The sequence below is a fragment of the Anas platyrhynchos genome, chromosome 29, assembly GCF_047663525.1.
Source record: "Anas platyrhynchos isolate ZD024472 breed Pekin duck chromosome 29, IASCAAS_PekinDuck_T2T, whole genome shotgun sequence".
In the NCBI taxonomy this organism is placed as follows: domain Eukaryota; kingdom Metazoa; phylum Chordata; class Aves; order Anseriformes; family Anatidae; genus Anas; species Anas platyrhynchos.
Genome location: NC_092615.1, coordinates 4,704,126 through 4,723,098, shown reverse-complemented (window position 1 = coordinate 4,723,098; position 18,973 = coordinate 4,704,126). Strand labels below are relative to the sequence as shown.

General features: G+C 56.3%; 1 long non-coding RNA gene across 1 annotated transcript; it reads left to right on the top strand.

Annotated features, from left to right (window-relative positions):
- Positions 1–234: 234 nt before the first annotated feature.
- On the top strand, positions 235–18,481 carry LOC139999748 (uncharacterized). Its single transcript, XR_011805255.1, has 4 exons — positions 235–2,555; positions 3,078–3,171; positions 13,398–13,550; positions 17,241–18,481. It is a non-coding gene; the product is annotated as an uncharacterized lncRNA (long non-coding RNA).
- The last annotated feature ends 492 nt before the right edge of the window (positions 18,482–18,973 follow it).

Below are 18,973 nucleotides of genomic sequence, written 5' to 3'. Positions count from 1 at the left end.
CCTGTGCCCAACGCCCCCCCTGCACCCCCTCTGCACTCCCCTGCTCCCCCCCGCACCTGCTGCGCCCCCGAGAGTTCCCCCCAAATTCTTTCTTTACCCAGGGCCTGGTTGACCCCCCCCCCAGCCGCTTCTCCCCCCCCGTCTCCCCCAAACACTCCCCCTCTCTCGCACCTATGTCCCCACGCGTGTCCCCCCCACCTGCCCGCACCCACATTTGTGGCCCCCCTCCCCCCCTCCGGGTCCCGGGCAGCTTTTAGGGGATGGGGTGGGGGGGTGTGGGGGCGCCTCGGCACGGAGAAGGCGACAGGGACGCGCGGGGGGAGGGCACACGGCGCTCTGCTGCAGGGGTGGGCAGGGAAGGGGAAAGGGGCAAAGGGAAGGAAGGGAAAGGGGATTAAGGGAGAGGAATAAGGGGAGAATAAGGGAAAGGGAGAGGGAAAAGGGAAAGGAGAAGGGAAAAAAGGGGATGTGGGATGGGAAGGGGAGGAGGATGGGAAGCAGGAAGGCAGGGAGGGGGAGAGCCGGTTTTAGGCCGTGGGCTGTCTCCTGGTGTCCACCCCAGGTTTGTCCCCCCCCAGGAGTGTTCCGGGCCCCCCTCGGTGTCCCGCAGGGTCGGGCTCCTGCGGGGAGCAGGGCGCGGCGGCCACCCCCAGAGCTCCCGGCCAGAGCCGGGGAAGCGGCTCCCGGTCCCCAGGCCCCGGCGTGCCCCTTGCCGAAGCTTTACTGAGTCACACGAAAACACAAAATCCGCAGCTTCCACTCACGCCTTCCCCGCGTGGGCCCCGGCCGGGCTCCGGCCCTGGTTAGAGCCTGGTTAAGGGAGGCTCCAGGGGGCCCCGGCGGCCGAGGGGCTTCTGGGGGGTTCTGGGGGCTCCCAAATGGGAACATCCCATCCCCATCCCATCCCATCCCATCCCATCCCATCCCATCCCATCCCATCCCATCCCATCCCATCCCATCCCATCCCATCCCTCTCCAAGCAGAAGGGGAACGCCGGTCAATTTCCTCTCTGAATTTGGGGCTGCGGGTAGGAGCCCCAATCCCTCGTTCCCCTCTCTCCCGAGCACAAGGACCAGTGTCGCACCCGGCCGTCCCCCGCGCCCCTCAGACATCTCTTTAGTGCCGAATTCCACAAAATTCCCAATTCCATAAAATAAAGCCCCGTCAGTTCCTAGGATGCGGGCGCGGAGCAGTCACCGGCGGAGCGGGGGCCGAGCCGGGGGTGTGGCCCCGCTTTAACGCGGCCCGGCCTGCCGGAGCCGGGCTGGGCCAGGCCGGGCTGGGATTTGGGAAAAATTCACCGCTCCCCCCCCTCCCCCCCCCGGGGTCATTGCTTCCAGCCTCGCTCTCAGCTCCCCTCTTTCCCCCCCCTCCTCCCCCCGAGGCCCGAAACGTGCCTGGGCAGCGGGACGAGCGGGGAGCGGTGCGGCTCCGGGGGGGGTCTTGCAAAGCCCCCAGGACCCAAGGGAGGCCCCGGGGGGGTCGGGGGGAGAGTGGAGGGGGAGGGGGAGGAGGGAGTTCCAGGCAGGTAACGGGACACGGAGCCGGGCAGCGCTGCGCTGGGGGGTCCGGAGCTGGGCAGCGCCAGGGGATCAAGGGACTGGGGGGGCGTTAAGGGGGGGCTAAGGGGGTAGTGGGGGAGTGAGGTGGGGGGCGCAGGGAGGAGGAGGGGGGAGAACGAGCAAGGGCTGAAGCAGCCGCGTCTGAAACGGTTTCATCGAGTGTAATAATGGCGATAGCGCATCGATCGGCCCATCGACCGCCCATCGATAGATCCCAGCCTGCAGCTGCCCAGCGCGCCCTCCGTCCCGCGCAGCGGCCCCGGGCCGGGCTGACGGTGGGGGACGGTGACACGGCCCCCCCCTTACCCCACAACCCCCCCTCCCCAGCCCCAAGCGGGCCCGGAGCAGCGGGCCCCCGGGGCAGGCGCTGGACTCTGCCCTCCGCCGAGCTTTGCACCAAGCAAACAACAAAAAAGAGAGAGACTTTTTAGTAATTAGTGCGACATAATTGAGTAATGCGGTAGCTCCGCGCACCCCCCCCTTTACCCCCTCCACCTCCCACCTCCCCCCGGCTCTTCCCCGATCGATGCAATATCATTAGGCGAGCGGCACGGAGCCGTGCGGGGCCGGGGGAGCGGGGAGGCGGCGGCACAGCCCGGGGCCGGGCCGTGGGCCCGAGCCGCTGCTGGCACGGGTGAACCCCGCCGGGCTTTTCCTCCCTCTCCGCTTTCCCGAGCAGGGCTCGGAGCGCCCCGAGGCCGCGGGGATGGCCGGGGGCTGAGCCCCGTCCCCGCGCAGGGTCCCGTCCCCGCACCGCTCTGCCCGCGGTCGCTGCGCGCCCCAACGCGGAGCCTGCTCGGAGGCGGCCGGGGCCCTCTCCCCTTCTTTCCATTCGCCAGCTGGATGCTATTGATCCCTTCCCTCGCCTCCTCTTTCTTCCTGAGCTCCCTCTCTCTATTTAATTCCCATCCCTCCGCTCCTCCGAAGCCGCCCGGGCAGCTCTCCGAGAGGAGCCGGGCAGTGCCGGCACCCCGAGGCGCGGAGCCGGGGGCGGTAAGTGCGGAGGGGGAGCTGGGGCCCTCACCCGGCCCCCCCCCCGCAACCCCGCGGCCTTGGGGACAAGGGGGACGGGGCAGAGCACCCGAAGGGACCGCCGACTGGGACGAGAGGGGAGAGAGGCGCAGTGCGGGGGGAGCCAATAACCACCCCCCCCCCCAAAAAAAAAAAAAAAAAAAAAAAGCAAGAATTAATCCTGGCAGCGCTCAGCCCTCTCAGCACCCCCCGGCCGCCCGTCGCTGCCCCCCGGGGGGAACGGGGTGCTCGGGGCTGCCCGCACCGGACTCGCGGCCGCTCCCCCGGGACCGTCCCCGGGGCGCTCCGAGCAGCTCGGGCAGGGGGCAGCGGCCCCGGGAGCGGTGGGGAAGGGGCGTAGAGGGCAGGGGGGGCACTGCTGCCCCCTCCCCGCTTCTACCCCTGCCTTCCGGGTCCGCGCTGCTGCACTCCAGCCGTTTGGTTTTGCGCTCAAATCTCTCTGTATTTCCGCCCCCCCCCCCCCGCTCCCCCCCACACACTTAGGAAGAGCTCGAAAACCCAAGCGCCACGGCCAGAAATACATCCAGAGGAGTGGGACGCGCACCTGCGGGCAGGGGTTGTGGCAGCCGGCGGACAGGTACAGCCCAAGGGCTAAAGCTTTTGGTTTTGCCAGGCACGGAACGGGAGCGAGCGGCAACGTGGCTCCCGCGCAGCCCCGCGCATCCCGCCATGGCACTTCCCTATAGGAAATCAAGTTCCTTAAAGTTCTTTAAGGCTTCAAAATAACAGCACCATCGCCTGGCAGGTGAATTATTTAGTGCCTATAGATTCCTTGCAAACCCTTTCATTTCGGTTCCAAATCTTTCCCAGCCCAGCCTTTGCCTATGGATGTCTCGATTTTACAACAATCAAGCGGGAGGCAAAGAGCGTGGCAATTTCTGCTAATCGATTTTCCATACAATGGGCCCCAGATGATGTTTTAAAATGTGAGAAACTAAAATGTGTTGGTTTAAATAAGACTTTTGCAATCAATAGCTTTTAAAAAAAGAGACTTTGATACCGGTTCTTGAAGGGGATTCAAACGCTTTCACTTCCAAAACAAAACAAGGCAGGAAAAGCCAGCGACGCCGGAACAGAAAAGTTCCACCTGGATTTGGGGTTGTTCAAGCGGGATATGGGAAAAACCCGCTCCGGGGGGGCGCAGCGCCAGGACCGAGGCCCCGTCCCGCGGGGGTCCCGCCGCGGGCCCCCCCCTCCGCCCCCGCCGCGCCCCCCGGCTCCGCGCAGCCCCGGCGGGGGCAGCCACGCTCCTGCCGTCCCCCAGATCCCTCCCGACCTTTTCGGGTACGATTTTCCCTTCCCCGATTTCACGGCGTCTCCCTGCGCCTTGAGCTCGGCTTTCTGGCGTTTCGGGGAGGAATTCGGCAGCGGGGCCGGCGGGGGGGCTCCAGCCCTTTCCCCCACAACCATTTTCTGGGCCCCAAACCCCCGCTCCCCCGGGCCGCCCCCCATTGCCCGTTTGCACCTTCGGCGTTTTCCTTTTTCTTTTATTTTTTTCTCTTTGAAAAAATTTTAGCTGCGAGCTCAGGCCCTTTCCCCGCTGCTCGCGGCTTCTTTTCCTTTCCTTTTTGCGGGATGTAGAAATATTTTTATCCCCCCACCCTCTGCGAATAATTTCCTCCATCTCCGTAAAAAACACACCGGGTGAATTTAGAGAGAGGGACAGGCCGGGGGGGGCCGTCGGAAGGTGCCCCCCGCCCGCTATTTTGCCGTTCGTCTTCCCCCGGGGTCGGTGGGAAAGGAGGAAAAACCGCAGCAAGGGGGGGAAATAAATCTGCGGGGGGGTGGGGGCCGAGCCGGCCCCTCCTGGGGCTCGCCGCCCACTTTCCTCGTTTGCCCCAAACTTTGATACCCCCCAAAACTCGGCGGCCGGCAGCGCCGGGGCCGCGGCGGCGGCGGGGAGCGGGCGGGGGGCCCCGGGCCCATCCAATTTCGCGCCGGGGGGGCTGTTTGGGGACCCGCGGTCGCTCTTTTCGATGTCACCCCCGGAGTTTTTCCCCGCCGAGCTCCGGCGCGGCGCGGCTTGGGGCCGGGGTCGCGCTCCCCGGGGCCGAACACCCACCGGCGGCCACTACCCGGTCTCCTTCCCTGCACCCCCCCGCCGTGCCCCCAGCACCGGGGAAGGTAGAGGGGACCTCCGGGAGCCTCTTCCACCAGCGATTTGTTTTCAAAAGTTCACAGCGGACCAGCCCTGAACTTTACACCCTGGCAGCAGCACGGCCCCGCCGGGGCTTTTTGGGGAAAGGCAGTGAAAACCACTCGGATTTCGCCAAGACCCGAGGTGGGATATTTCCCCCCACCCCCCTTTTTTTTTTAATTTAAATTTTATTTTTTTCCCTCCCTCCTGCCCCCTCTTCCGCCTTTCCCACGCTCAGACTCGGCCGTCCCGGAGCCCGGGCAGGATTTAGAAGCTTAGAAGAGGGAAGTGCAGCGAGTTTGTGGGTGCTCTGCGGGGCGCGTGAGGCTGGGAACCCCCCTCGGGCTGCCCCCAGCTCTGCCCTCTCCTCTCCGGGTCCGGGCATCCCATTTTGCCATTTCTCTCCTTGTGCAATTTGGGATCCCCAAACACGAATGTCTGAGCATTCTTGGGGAAAAAAGAAAAAAAGAAAAAAACAGGAAAAAAAAAGTTAAAAACCACCAAACGGCGACTTTTAGTGGGGCAGGGCCGAGCATATAGGGCGATGTCCGGTAAAACCTTTCTTTTAACAACGCGCGTTAAAACGCCCGGTGCCATCGGCAGAGCCCGGTGACTGGCACCCACGGGTGCTCCCCAAAAGCTGCAGGTGCCCCCCCCCAAGCTCCGGAACATCGTGGGCGGCTTTGGGGTGCCCCAGCACGGGGTCCCGGGGCTGCGGGAGGGCGCCCGGTACCGGCGCGGTGGAAAACGCCCGTGCGGAGGCGAACCGGGAGCTGTCCTCCGCTCCGCAGCACGGCTCTGCCCAGTGCTGTGAGCCGAAATCAGGCATTCAATGCACTTATTTTGTACATAATATCTGTATTATACATCCTGTGTATATACAAGGTATATATTCGCATGGAGATGGTATTTATTTTATCCATATGCGTGTGTATTTATCCGCGTTTCGCGGTTCTGAATATTTTCGGCATTTTTTTTTTCCTGTTGCAGCACGACTCGTTTTCCCAGCTCGGGAACCATCTCTGCTTTTCCGAAAAGAGGCGATCCTATTTTTGGAGACTTTTCTCCCCAAGCCTCAGGGCAGTGGGGCGGGCACGGCTGGGCCCCTGCGGTGCCGTTTGCTCCGACTCGGTCGCACCGGAGCGGTCCGGGAAGGGGGTGCGGGGCGGGGGGCACTGTCCCCCTCCCTGGTCCCTTGGGTTCTGTCTCCTCAACAAGTGCCTCTGTTCCCCGGGGATGTGCCCCGCTGCCGGGCATGGCCCGGGGTGGGCAGCGGTGGAGTCAGGAGACAGGCGGGGATGGGATGGGATGGGGAGGGATGAGGACATGAGGTAGGGACATGGGGACATGAGACAGGGATGGGGACACGATGCAGGGACATGAGGCAGGGATGGGGACAAGGCTCGGATGAACACAAGTAATGAGCACGATGCAGGGACAAGGGACAGACAGGGAGCAGTACGAGGTGAGGATGGGTACAAGACAGGGCTGGGGGAAGAGGAAAAATGGGAATGAGTCAGGAACAGGATGGGATGGGTGAAAGGTGAGGATGGGACTGAAGCAGGGATGGGGACAAGGGTGAGGCTGGGATGAGGACAATGGTAAAAGGGGGAATGAGGCATGGACGGGGACAAGCAGAGATAGGGTAGAGGGAAAAAAAGGAAAATGAGGCAGGGATGGGGACAGGCAGGGTTGGGGACAGGACAAAAGGAAATGAGGAAGGGATGGGGACAGGGAAAAAAGGGAAATGAAGCAGGGATGGGGACAGGCAGGGTTGGGGATGAGGGAAAATAGGGAGTGAGGCAGGAACAAGGGATGAAGCAGGGATGTGGACAGGTAGGGACCTGCCACCCCCAGTCAGACCAGAGCTGTTTCCACTGGGCCCAGTGGGGCTGGGCACCAGGTCCCTGTTGGATGGGTGCCCAGGCCTGCTCCACACCAACCCTAGGTCACGGAGTGCTTTTCACTAAAATAACCCAAAGCAGCTCACAGCCACATGCAGCTATCACACACGTGCACACACACATGCTTAGAGCTCCAGCTGGCCATAATCGATACCCAGCTCACAGCCTCGTCCATGGGAAACATGCATCCGCTCCCCCCAAACCCACACCCCCAAGTCCCCCCCTGCCCTGGGCACAAAGCCACCCCGATGGCAGGTGGCGCCCCGAGAGCGAGCCCGGCTGGGGCGTGGAGTGGTGGCACCCCTCTCCCCGTGCCCTCCTCTCTCCTGCAGCAGTAATTGCTGCTGTATTTATCCAAACTAGGAGGGGGTGGCAGAGAAAGACTTCGAAGAGTAATTTTCCGGGAATTCTCCTCGGTGTAATTGTCTTGATAATAAATCCAGACACTTAGCCTGTGTATGAATTGCTTTTTACCATTTTCATTTATTATTGAACACAGTGGGGAGAAGGGGAAACGCAACAGGGCTCTTTCTTGTGAGAGAGAAGGGGCGAAGGGGCTGAGGAGACAATTTCTCTGCAGATCCGGGAAACCTGGATGTGCTCATCATCTTGCTCTCTTTCTCTCTCTCTTTTTTTTTTGCTTTTTTTTTTTTTTTTTTTCCTTCCCTTAATACATAGTCCATTTCCCCACCACCTACTTCTTTTTTTTTTTTTTTTTTTTTGGGGGGGGGTGTATTGAAAACTAATTAAATAACCCGTTAGCTAACACGTTAAATTAAGATCCACTCTTGGATTTAATGATGTCTACGGAAGAATTGACAGAAATGTGAAGACAGACTGTCAATAGATTCCTTCCCCTGGTTACACTGTATAAATGTGATTAAAACAGATCTCAGAGAAGGGCATCCCGACATGGTACCCGCATGGGGATGGAGCTGCTGGGGCACCCGTGGGTCTCTGGGGACAAACATCTGAAATGGCTGCTGAGTGGTGAGCTGCTGGCATGGCAAGGACACGGGGCTCCTCCCCTGGGTGGCCAGGTGGGTTGGGGATGAGAAACCTCCCCGAGACATGGCTGGGGCAGGAGCAGGACCCTGGGGAGGGGCTGCCTGTCTGCGGCTGAGGAAACATCCCCTGGCCAGAGCTCCCAGGCAGCTCCATGAATGTGCCGTGACAGCACTGAACAACCCCAGCCGAGAGGGCTGCTTCGTCCCTGGCCTTGCAGCAGCCCAGGGCAGCCCCATGCAGTGCGGATGGATGTGAAGATGAGCCCTCGCTTTGTTCTCGCTCCAGCAATACAAACAGTGGCTGGCACGGTGAGCATACACCCATTGCTTTCTGCTTAAGCTCTCAGGTAAAGGTTACCTTAGCATCCAGGCTGAAAAAATCAATGGCTGATACAGCATGAGACTCAGAAAGACAACATACATCTATCACTTAGGGATTCGATGGGCTTAGAATAGTCTTGTCAACAAATGATTGTTTAAACAGAATATCTCAACTGTTTATGGCACCCTTAATCCATACATCTAACTACCACTGTAACATGTCATGAGCATGGATTGCTCTGTAGAAACCTCTGTTGTTAGGTCCAGAGCTGCAGAACGCTTAAGCACATGCTTAAGTCTCTTAGACTTCAAATTAATCATGTACTTAAGTGTTTTGCTCGACTAGGCCCAGCCTAAGAACAGGGAAATACCTGTCATTACATTAATGGATGAAGTTTTTGTTTCCTGCCCTTCATTTATGTAGGGTTAAAAGGGCTAAATGCACACGTTTGCTCCAGACACCGCATTTTCTGGCCAGTTTATCCAGCTGGTGCACAAACAGAACAGGTGTCAACTGGATGTGGCAGGGGTTTTGTAGGTCTGCTTTCTCCACCAGGTTCTGGGGTCCTTGCTGTGGCATTTCAGGAAGACTTTGGGCCAGTGGGGCCGATGTTGGTGGGTGAGGAGCCCCAGAAGTTAAATAATGCAGGAGGAAGGAGCAGGGGAGCAGAGGAGCAGGTGGAGAAAGATGAAGAAAGATGCAGAAGAGACTGAAGAGCAAAAAGAGGTTAGAAAAGCTGCAATGAGCCAGAGCACCAGCCACGATGTCTATGGAGACCTGAGCAGGGAAAGCGAGGGAGGATGGGAATAGAACCGTGGGCTTTCTATTCCACCCCCCCCAAATAACCACAGCTTCAAAGGGAATTTGAAAGGAGGCGTTCAGGTGTTTGGTGGCTTGCAAGAATTCCTGCCTCAAACAACACCTCAGCCCAGAGGATGCCAAGCCCCTGAGGGAAGCCAGATGCACCGTGCCCCTGAAGTCATCCCGCGGCACTGATCCTGCACCCTCCTTCCCCTCAAACCTGCAGAAAGGAGTGAGAAGCCGCCTCCAAGGAGATTTGGTTCATAGTCAAGAAATTACTGCCGAGGACAGAGGCTTCTGCAAACACAGGACCTGCAGAACACAAACTAGAGTGGTGAAGAAGAGAGAGTGAAAGAAATAAAAGAGCATTAAACCACGTATCAATATTTCTCCTCAAAATGTAGAATGCATTTTCTTTTCTGAAAAATTAATAACCTCACTTTGTCAATTGACTCTCTCCCACCTCCCCTCCCTCCTGCTCGCCTCCACCTCCTCTTTCTCCCTCTCATCGTCTGAGGAAGATGTTCAATGGAAAACAAGCGGAGAATAAAACAGCCAGATAATCCCCTGCAATTCCAGACTCGAGATTTTTAACGGTCATGAAGGGTTCATCTCCCCGACATGTGACCTTGGCGGGATCTGCAGAGAAGGGGAACCCTCCCCGTTTGCTCTTTGCATCTCAGTGCCGGCTGCATGCCTGCTCCTGGCGCCGGTTCAGTGATGCATCTTCATTCAGCCAAACACCCCGGCACATTACGCTCAAGCAAATCAAAGTGCGCGGCTTGAATTCCCCAGGACCGTGTCCCCACACAACCCCGGGTCAGTGTGAAGGAGAGATCAAGTCACTGTCAGAAGGCCAGAAGGGTTTGTGGATGCAGCCTGCATGCTGCAGCGGGACAAGCCAGGTGTCTGCCAAGCGCCCAGGTGCATGGGGTGCTGAAGCTGATGCTTGCGTCTATTCTCCGCCTTAAAGCCAAGCAGATATGTAGATGATACACGCATTTAGGGGTCTTGCTGGAGGGGAATGGGGCAAGATGCCACACCCCTTCTTTTCCCTTAAGACTATGGCCCAAGCCCAAACCAGGCAGCAGGTGCCTGAGCCCAGGCAGATCCTGATGGCCACAAGTGACAGGACAGTGGTGTGCGCTCAGGGACACGAGCATGCACCCTTGCCCGTCAGTGCTTGTGTGTCTGCTTAACTTCAGGGGGAACAAAACACCCTCAGAGCCTGGCGTGTGCCTAGGAGGGGAGGGTGGCCACAGTTATGCCCATCGTGGGGATACCACTGCCACCTGAGGACTGGGGACACCTGCTCCCCGTCACACTGGCTCTGGAAGGCAGAGCTACTCCCAGTCCATGGCAGCTGGTGGGGGAAGGATCTGCCCCATCAGGACCGCCATGGCTCGGGATCAAAAAGGCAGGTTTCTGTGGCAGCAAAGAACAGGAATATTTTCCCGAGATGCTGCTCAGATCTCAGCAGTGGACAGGGCCAGCGGATAGCTTGTCAAATATTGAGCAGGCATGTCAATGTTGCAAGCTCTAAGTGAAAGCAAAAAATCAGTTAATGGTCTTCCTGAGCCGTCCTCTTGGCGTGGGGAGTTCTCGCAGAACCTGGGGCAGACGGCTTGCAAGGGGTTGATGCACTGCTTAGTAAAGTGATCATTCAGCAGCCATTAACATGCAGATAAAACAAAATATCAGAAAAAAATCCCAGTGGGAAGAGAGCAGTGCTGCCCCAATTCGAGGAAGTGTTGCTAATGATCAGAGCCCATAAGTACGTTCTTCAATCCCCCAGAAATTTGGAGAAGAGTTTTGGGAGCTGGCAGGAAATGGGTTCCTCATTCTGTGAGAAGTTGTGTGGATTTTAATTTCTTCCCCCTCCTCAATTAGGGAAAAAGGGAAAAATTGAAAAATTGAAAAAAAATAATCAAAAAAGAATGCAGACATTGTCAATCAAAGCAGGTGGTTTTGACAAGCTTTAAAATAGTAGCTAAATTTCAGCTTGGGCAGTTTTTCAAATCTCCTTTTAGTGTAAATTAATCATGATTTTAAAACAAAAAAAAACCACCACATTACACAGGGATGGAAGAGGAAATGATTCTTTTGGAAAACGTTGAAATGGGGCAATTTGATGACTCCCACTCTTTTCATATGTCCAATGAAATGTTTGAAAAGGGAGATTTAATGAAACAGCTGGCTCTTTGGGGAAAAAGATAAGTTTTGATGAAGTGGCATTTTTCAAATTTTCTAAACTTTTGGAGTAGTCATGATCTGTGCTGGATGGGGAAGGGCTTCATATGTTCCCGGAATGAGGGCAATGCAGCAGCAGGGCCAGTACCAAAAGGGCTCTTGTGCTGCCGTGTTTTCCTTGAAGGGGTCTGAGTCTACCTTCCTCTGTGCAAAAACTGAAATATTAGTGTAGCAGGGGAAAATTTAAAAAGGTGATTGCAGAGAAGAAAATCATGGCAGCAGGCTGAGGATGGCTCTTATGGCAAGGGACTGGTCTCATTTATAGGACTGAAATTCAGCCCTGTCTGGGTGCCTGCATGTAAAGCTAGAGAGAGAGCTTGTAACTGCACCTGCCTTGGGCTGAGTTGCATTCAGCTCTTCTACTTGAGATGAAACCACTGGCATTTTGTTCTTTACAATAAGGTAATAACACACCTTTCAAATAATATAATAATATAATATTCAAATATTATGTATCTTTCAATAAGATAATAGTATGTACATTCCGTGATGATTCCTCCTTGGCTGAAGGAGGCAAGGTCAGGTGAGGTGCCCTCAGCCTGCTTGCCATGGCTGGAAGCACGGCCGCTGGGGTCCTCGTCAACGTCGGTGAGCCTCCCTTGGCCCAGACAAAATGCATGGATGTAGGGCACTGACATTTCAGTCTCAGAGTCCTGGAGCTGTGTGTTGAACCCACAAAAGAGGTAATATGGAGAGCCCCTGACCCGGTGATAACAAGGACAATCCAATGTGGGGTTCCCTGATATTAATGGGCCTTGAAGAGGCTGTGCTGAGGGCTGGGTCAGCCTCCAGCTCTGCTGAGCAAGCACCAGGCTCATGTTTTCTGCCTGGGAAGTTCCTCTGCTGGGGGTCTCTGGGGTCTGGGGCAGGTGGCTGGCTTTGCTGATGTTGGAGGAGTGCAGCTCACCCTGGCATTTAAGGGAGGCGATTGGCGCTGGAGGAAACGAGGCCACTTGACACAGGCATCTCACAGCGGTTTTGGCACTCGGCTTTGAGTGTCCACTTCTGAGCACTCGTGTGCTGCTATTGACCCCTCTGTCCTTTTGCTGCGATGAGATAAGACAATCACAAGCCAGGGATTATAACACTCTTGTGCTAAGACGTCGGGATCTAGATAGAGCACCAGCTGGGGACCTGAGTGAAAGGCACTGCTGGGCGGCGCGCTCACGCACAGAGAACACAGGGGCTTGCGGCAGGAGGGATTTTGACCAGGATCAGTGTCCGTGCTGAGGTATGTGCAGCACCTGGGGAACAACCACCCTGCCCTGGGGATTCAGCTGGAGGATCGGGAGCGAGTCCTGGGCACCGCTCCGGGGATGAGCTGCTGGAGGCTGCCGGGAGGAGGCCGCTGGGGAGGCCGAGGCAGCGAGAGCTCAGAGGCTTTTGTGGCAGAGGGATTTGCCTAATGAATGGCTCTTTGGAGAGGAGGGATGGGCCTTGTCTACACACAAAATTGCAAGCCAAAATTGGTCTTGTGTAGACACTCTTAAATCATTTTAAAGCAGGTTGGTATTGGTTTGTATAATTCGATTCCTTTGCCAAAGCGAAGCGAAATCGATGTAAATGGGGTTTACATTGATTTCAGTACATCCGCACAAAGGTTTTGCCCCAGTTTAATGAAATCAGTTTAAAAACACACCTTTAGCTAAACTGGCATAACTTTGTGTCCGGCCAAGGTGAGAGAGAAGGGCCGGGGAAGGCGAGGTGGCAGAGCGATCCGCCTCAGCGGGGGACGTGCTTCACTTGATCGCGCGCGGGCATCGGTGCCCCGGCTCGAGCAGGCCGCAGTGGCGCAAAGTGATAAGGAACGGGTCAATATAGTTTTCTAAAAGATTTTTTTTCTTGTTTCTGTACGGAAAGGTTAAATGTGAGGTGCGATTGATTTCCCTCCCCTCGCCGCCCCGCGGCCCGCGGCCGTCCTGGAGGACGAATGGCGGCCCGAAGTGGCCAAGTGGCCACGCAGGGCCGCGGGCCGGCCGCGCCGCTGACCAATGGCCGCCCGAAGGAGCCCCCGTTGCTTGGCAACCCGGCTGCAGGGAGAGAGGGAGAGAGCGCAAAAAGATGGATTTTCAGATTGCAGCAGCCAAGCAGATCAATTCTGCAACATGGGCTACAGTGGCCAAGCGGAATCTCTCTTGCTCCCAGCAGGTATTGATCCAGCCATGCTATAGGCATTGAATGAGCTCTAATAAGTCCTGAGTAAACAGGAACAAGGACTTAAGTGATAGCCCAGCAGTCAAACATCAACTCCCTTTGTCTTCTTCTTCCTCCTCTTCCTTTTTTTTTTTTTTTTTCTTTTTAATTGCTGAAGGGTTTGCAAGAAAAGGACAATAAAGTTTATCAATAGAAAAATAAGGAGTCAGAATATCACTTCATTTGCAGGTGGGGAGGGGAAAAGTCCGTGCCTCAGAACCCAGGTTGGCCTGGCAGAGAGGTGACCTGTGGACATATACAGTGAGCGTGGCTCCTGGCATCCCTGAGCATCCCCTGGAACCACCTCTGGGCACCCAAGACCTGCCAAGAAGGTCCCTCAAGGTGAGTTCTGGGGGAAACATATTCGTGGGGGAGTGCACATGCCCAGGGCAGCCCCTCTGGTGCAGATGTGGAGATGGGCACATTCAGGAAATTCCAGATCCCCAGGGCTTTGAAAGTAGACCTTAAAATGCCCCGCAGGGAAAGGAAACTGAGACCATCCTTCAGAAAGGGGCTGGGAGAAGCCAAAATCCTTAAATGCTGCCCAAAGTATGGGTCCGAAGATGTGGGATGCTCTGGAAGAGGAGAGGAGCAGACTTGGGCTCAGTTGTGAGAGCACCTGTCTTTGCTGCAGGAAGATGGGAAATGTTGGGAGAAGAACTGGAAAGGAGGAGCCTGGACTGAGTTCAGTGATGTCAAAGGGGAACAGGGCAGTGGTTGGGGACATACCAAAGCCCTAAGGATCTGCTTTTGTGAGAAGTGTGAGGATGAGCCCAGGGAAGAGCCTGAATATGGCCAAATGCTGGAAGATTTGGCTTGGCAGCTCCCGGACACACAGCTGGGTCCAGGCTTATGCAAAAACCTCCAGTGCCTGGCAGCTGCATGAGGGGCTCCAGCTCTTTGCCAGCCAAGAGCCTGGAAAGTGAATACACCATGCCTGTATCAAAAAACACCACTCTGCCCCTGCTCCTGTCTCTGTCCCTGTCCCTGGCTTCCCCTCCCTTCTGCAAGGGGCCACTTTGCTCCCTGCTCTATCCCCACACCTCCTCCTGCAGTATCTCCATCCCCTCTTCCTTCCTTCCTTCCTTCCTTCCTTCCTTCCTTCCTTCCTTCCTTCCTTCCTTCCTTCCTTCCTTCCTTCCTTCCTTCCTTCCTTCCTTCCTTCCTTCCTTCCTTCCTTCCTTCCTTCCTTCCTTCCTTCCTTCCTTCCTTCCTTCCTTCCTTCCCCCCACATTCATCTTCCTGCAGCAATTCACTGGCTCAGGACCCTCAGAGCTTCCTAAATCTCACCATGCAGCTCAGAGCACGGTGATGCCTCCAGCAACCGCCCTTCCCCAGCTGAGCAATTGCTGCGGTCGGGGGAGTTAAATCGCTGGCAGGAAGGGAAATGCTCCCATCCAGAGGGCTCTGAGCTGCATCGCTGGAAATTCCCAAGTGACACCAATTAAATAACTGGAGCTGCTCCAGATTTATGCCTGTGTAACCGAGATCACAGGCCAGGCCTGCCTCCAGTGATTACGGGACCAGGGAAATGAGAGCTCTTTGCTTGCACTCTGAGATCTCTCAACCCACATTTCAGCAGCCTTCGTCATAACAGGGCTGATAATTAATTGATCTGATATTAAGGTGGCTGGCTCCCGCGCTCGCCCGAGCTCCCTGCTGCAGTTTAACACCAGTTAAATCAAGTGAGTCTTTGAATCCTGAACATGATGCACAGAGGGGGGGCAGAAGGGAGGCTGGCATCTCCACGCCAGTGCACACACGCATGTGTGCGAGCGTGTATGGGTGCGAGCGTGTACACATGGCCCTTGATCGCTCCAGAAATGGGAGAAGAAACTGATAGGCAAGTGCCAGCCTGTCCCCAAAGATATTTGCTGTTTTCCAAGAAGAGAGGAGATGCAGTGTCTTTTTCTGAAGATTTCTGCATTTCAAAGTAATATCAGAAGGGCTTGGAGCTTAATCTTCGTTACCCAGGGGGCTGTAGGAATCAGGCAAAAGGAGAAAAAAAATTGAATCAATACGGCAGTATGAATTTATTCCTGGGGGAGGCCAGGGCACCAATATTTTTTCTCCCCTGCATTAAAGGGAGAGCACCAGACCCTTGCTCAGAGCCCCTGGCTGGGGTGCAGCAGCCACCCCATGATTTTGTTTTTCTTGTCCTCATGGGGGTGTCCCCCCCCCCCCCCTTTTGCTCCTTCCCCACTTCAATACCTCTCGGCCAGGTGTTACGCTGCAGCAGTGGGTACGATTACACTGGGGACAGAAATCACAGGGGGTTAAACAGTATCACCCAGAGGGCTGGAAAAAAACCTCCTGGCTGCTCTGCAATAGCGAGCGATATCTTTTAGTGTGCTCGCATCCCTGGGCTCTGCGTGATGCTGGTGGATGGGGATGAGGGAGAGGGGCAGAGGCAGAGTGGGGACAAGGACACTGAGGTCCCTGGGGATCAGGAAGGTTTGCTCAGCTGGAGGTCTCCGTAGTGCTGGGTGCCCTACTGCAAAATCTCAGCTCCCTTGGGGGGTTTCAGGTAACTGCTGAAGGGGCTGATTCCAACCACAGATGAAGGCTGAAGACAGTGTGACACTGCTCTGGGAGGTACCTGCCAAGTTCACTGTAGACCCTTTACCCTGAGATGCCCACCGGGATGCAGGGCTCAGCACAGGCAGGAAGGGGAATCTCCAAACTTCCTGGTGCTCGTTCCCTGCCCACCAGAGCTGTGCCCTTGTTCCTTTATCCCACTCTGAGACATACCAGGAGGGGAAAGCAGAAACACAGCACTTCATCAGCAGACGCATGGAGATGCAGCCCCTCCAGGGCTTTGCAGTTCCCCTTGGTGGCTGCTCCACCCTGAACTTCTCCCTCCAGAGCTCCTGGTCCAGGGCTCCCACGAATGAGCGTGGGACAAGCAGCATGGGAACACTCAAAAAAAGTCCTCCTGGGCAACAAAACATGCCTTCCCACCTGGGAAAATCTCCTTCTGCAGACACAGAGGGGGCCTCATCCTTCTCTCCTCATCGCCAGAACTGGGGCAGAATCTCTCAGTTCACAACAGGAGAAAAACTCCCATTTCCATTTCCCCTGAGACACCCAAATCCCAGGCTTTTCCTGCACAAGCTAAATCCCTCACCACTATTTAGAGCATCCTCGGGTGTATCCCTGTCCCGTTCAACCCACCGATGCACAAAACCCAGAGCTGCGGGCTGGCGCTGAGTGGCATTTGCTGGGTTTTGGGGAGGGCAGTGGGGCATGGGGTGGCCACGGGGCTGGGACGGCGCGAGCAGCGCAGCCGGTATTTATGGCCTCTTGCCGCCTGGCTGTAACTACAGCGATCAGCATCCCACCACAATGTGCCCAATCGTTTGAAATTTAAAACAAAATGTAAAACAAGGAATAATGGTAACAAAAAAGGCTTAATTAATTGAAGTAAATTGCATCACAATAGTGATTTCTCAGTAACACGGCTAAGTGCCCCATTATTCTGATTTCACTCAGTATTCATGGATACTAAATAAATCACGGGCCCTCCACTTACAGCCTGCTGCAGAGGGGCCGGGGGATGGGGGTCCTGCCATCTCCTCGGTCTATATGTCAATAACCCCAGCACTTCCCGTGTGTCCGCCTTAAATGGCAACCAGAAAAATTACCGTCAAAATAAATTAATTCTCCTGCATGGCCTTCCCCACCTTTTTTTTTTTTTTTTTTTTTTCCTTTTTTAACCTTTGGAAAAAATTCCCCTGGAGATTCATGAGGAAGCTTTCCCCCTGCTTGTTTCCCCTCACTGCTGCCCTGCTCTGATTATCAATATCCTATTAATACCAGTTTATTTGAAATCGTTTGTTTTCCCACCGCTCTGGCACTGCGGCTCAGCTCGGCACCCTGGGCATCGCTCGGTGGTGTTTTGTCACGAGGGATGGGTGAGTTTGCTCCTGGTACCCAAGCCCTGCCTGTAGAAAGGGTCGAGGAGCACACGGGTGAGTTTAGCAGGTGTTTGCTCACAAATTTGCTCTTTATGCATGTCTGTGTTTTTTCCAGGGACGACACCTGGAAATGCAGACTGGACCCCAAGCCCCTTGGAGCTGAGGAGCCATCGTGTCGGGCAGTTTGTTGGGATGCTGAGCTGGAAGGATGGCCCTAAAGCTGTGGTGAGGGGAGGATGTTGAAGGATGGCCCCTGGATGCCCGGAGCAGGGTCGCACATTCCCAGCACACCCAAGGGCTCATGGACCCCACCAGGGTGCCCAGGGAAGCTTTGTTCTCTCACCCTCACTACTGGAGCAGGACTGGGAAGCGCTGCTGGATGTACCAAGCGTGTGCAGCCCCGAGGCATCTCCTTCAGGAGCCTAATGACAGAAAAATCCCTCCTAGGTCACACAGCCCCGTCCCCCCTCCCCGCCAGAGCAGGGCTTGGTACGGCCAGCATTGATTTCAATAGCAGGTCGATTGAAATCAGCAGCGGGGAGGAATGGGGGGGGGGGGCGCAGCCCCTGCGACAAAGAGGCTTCGGCAGCCCAGCTGTGTGGATGGGATCCCAACGGGATCTGCTCTCAGGGTCCCCAGTGGCCATGTCTCCTCTGTGCCATGGTGGCTGCACGGAGGTGACATGATGTCCCCCATGGGTGCTGGGGCACCGCGGGTGAAGGGACCTGGCTTTTCCCTCTCTCCTCTCCAGAACGCAATCCTCTTACTCCTTCTGAGAATCCGCCGTGCTCCTGTCCCCAAATCTTGCCCACGGTCAGGCCAGCCATTGCACCACTCTGCAATTCCTATGAAGGGTCTGCTGCTGCAAGGGGCCCAGGAATCAATTAATCAATCGCAATCCAGATCCCGGAGTGTAATCATAATTAATGTTCAGCCCTGATTGATCATGGCACGGTTTCGCCATGTTCGCGGGGATGAGCTGGGATGACAGAACCGACCATTTAATGGTGCTTTTGCAGAACCCTCCCCATCCCTTCTCCTGCAGGAGGGACAGAGGCAATTGTCCACAAAAATCAAAGCAGCTGGAAGGGGGGACAGCTCGAGGGGGCTGCGGGGTGGTGCTCAGCCACAGGCTGTTCATGCATGGGGTGGGTGACAGTGGCACCCACACCATTCCCGTGGGCCCAGCCCCAGGCAGCACCCAGTGTCCAGCCAAAATTATGGCTGGAGGCTGGCTGGGAGCCCTCCGAATGTCACAAACAGCGCGTAACTAGACTCGGATCAATCCATCAATGCGCAGCGGTGGTTAAATAGTGCTGTGCTCACCTCCCTCCAATTAAACTATCATTTCTGATAGATCCCTTTGTGTCTCTGTCTCCCCGCCGGGCCGTGCTGGCCGCAGGTGATGGCAATGGTGATGGTTTGGAGGATGCAGCCTCCTCCCCCGGAACCGGATCAGCCCTGGCCTCCAGCGTGCTGCCCCAGCGGGATGCAGGGCTGCCTCCAGGACTTGTCCCCGCCGCATGGACCCGCTCTGCTGCCAGGAGCCTGGGGCAGGATGAGCCCCGGGACCATCCCAAGGTGCAGGGTGGGGTGGTGGGGAGCTGGGGGCTGCACTTCTGGAGCATTTCCCTGGTGTCAATTTGCAGCCCCCAAGACGCAGAAGGGCTCTTGGTGTCCCCACGGCCCCCAGCCCTGTCCCCAATGCGGGGTGTTTGCGCTGGGGACACGGGGCGCGCAGCGGAGCCGCTGGCTGGCAGAGCCTGGCGGGAGCCCATGAAGCAGAGCCGGGTATTGATTTCCTATCGATCCCATGCAACCACATTCTGCAGCGGCTGCTGTCCTACA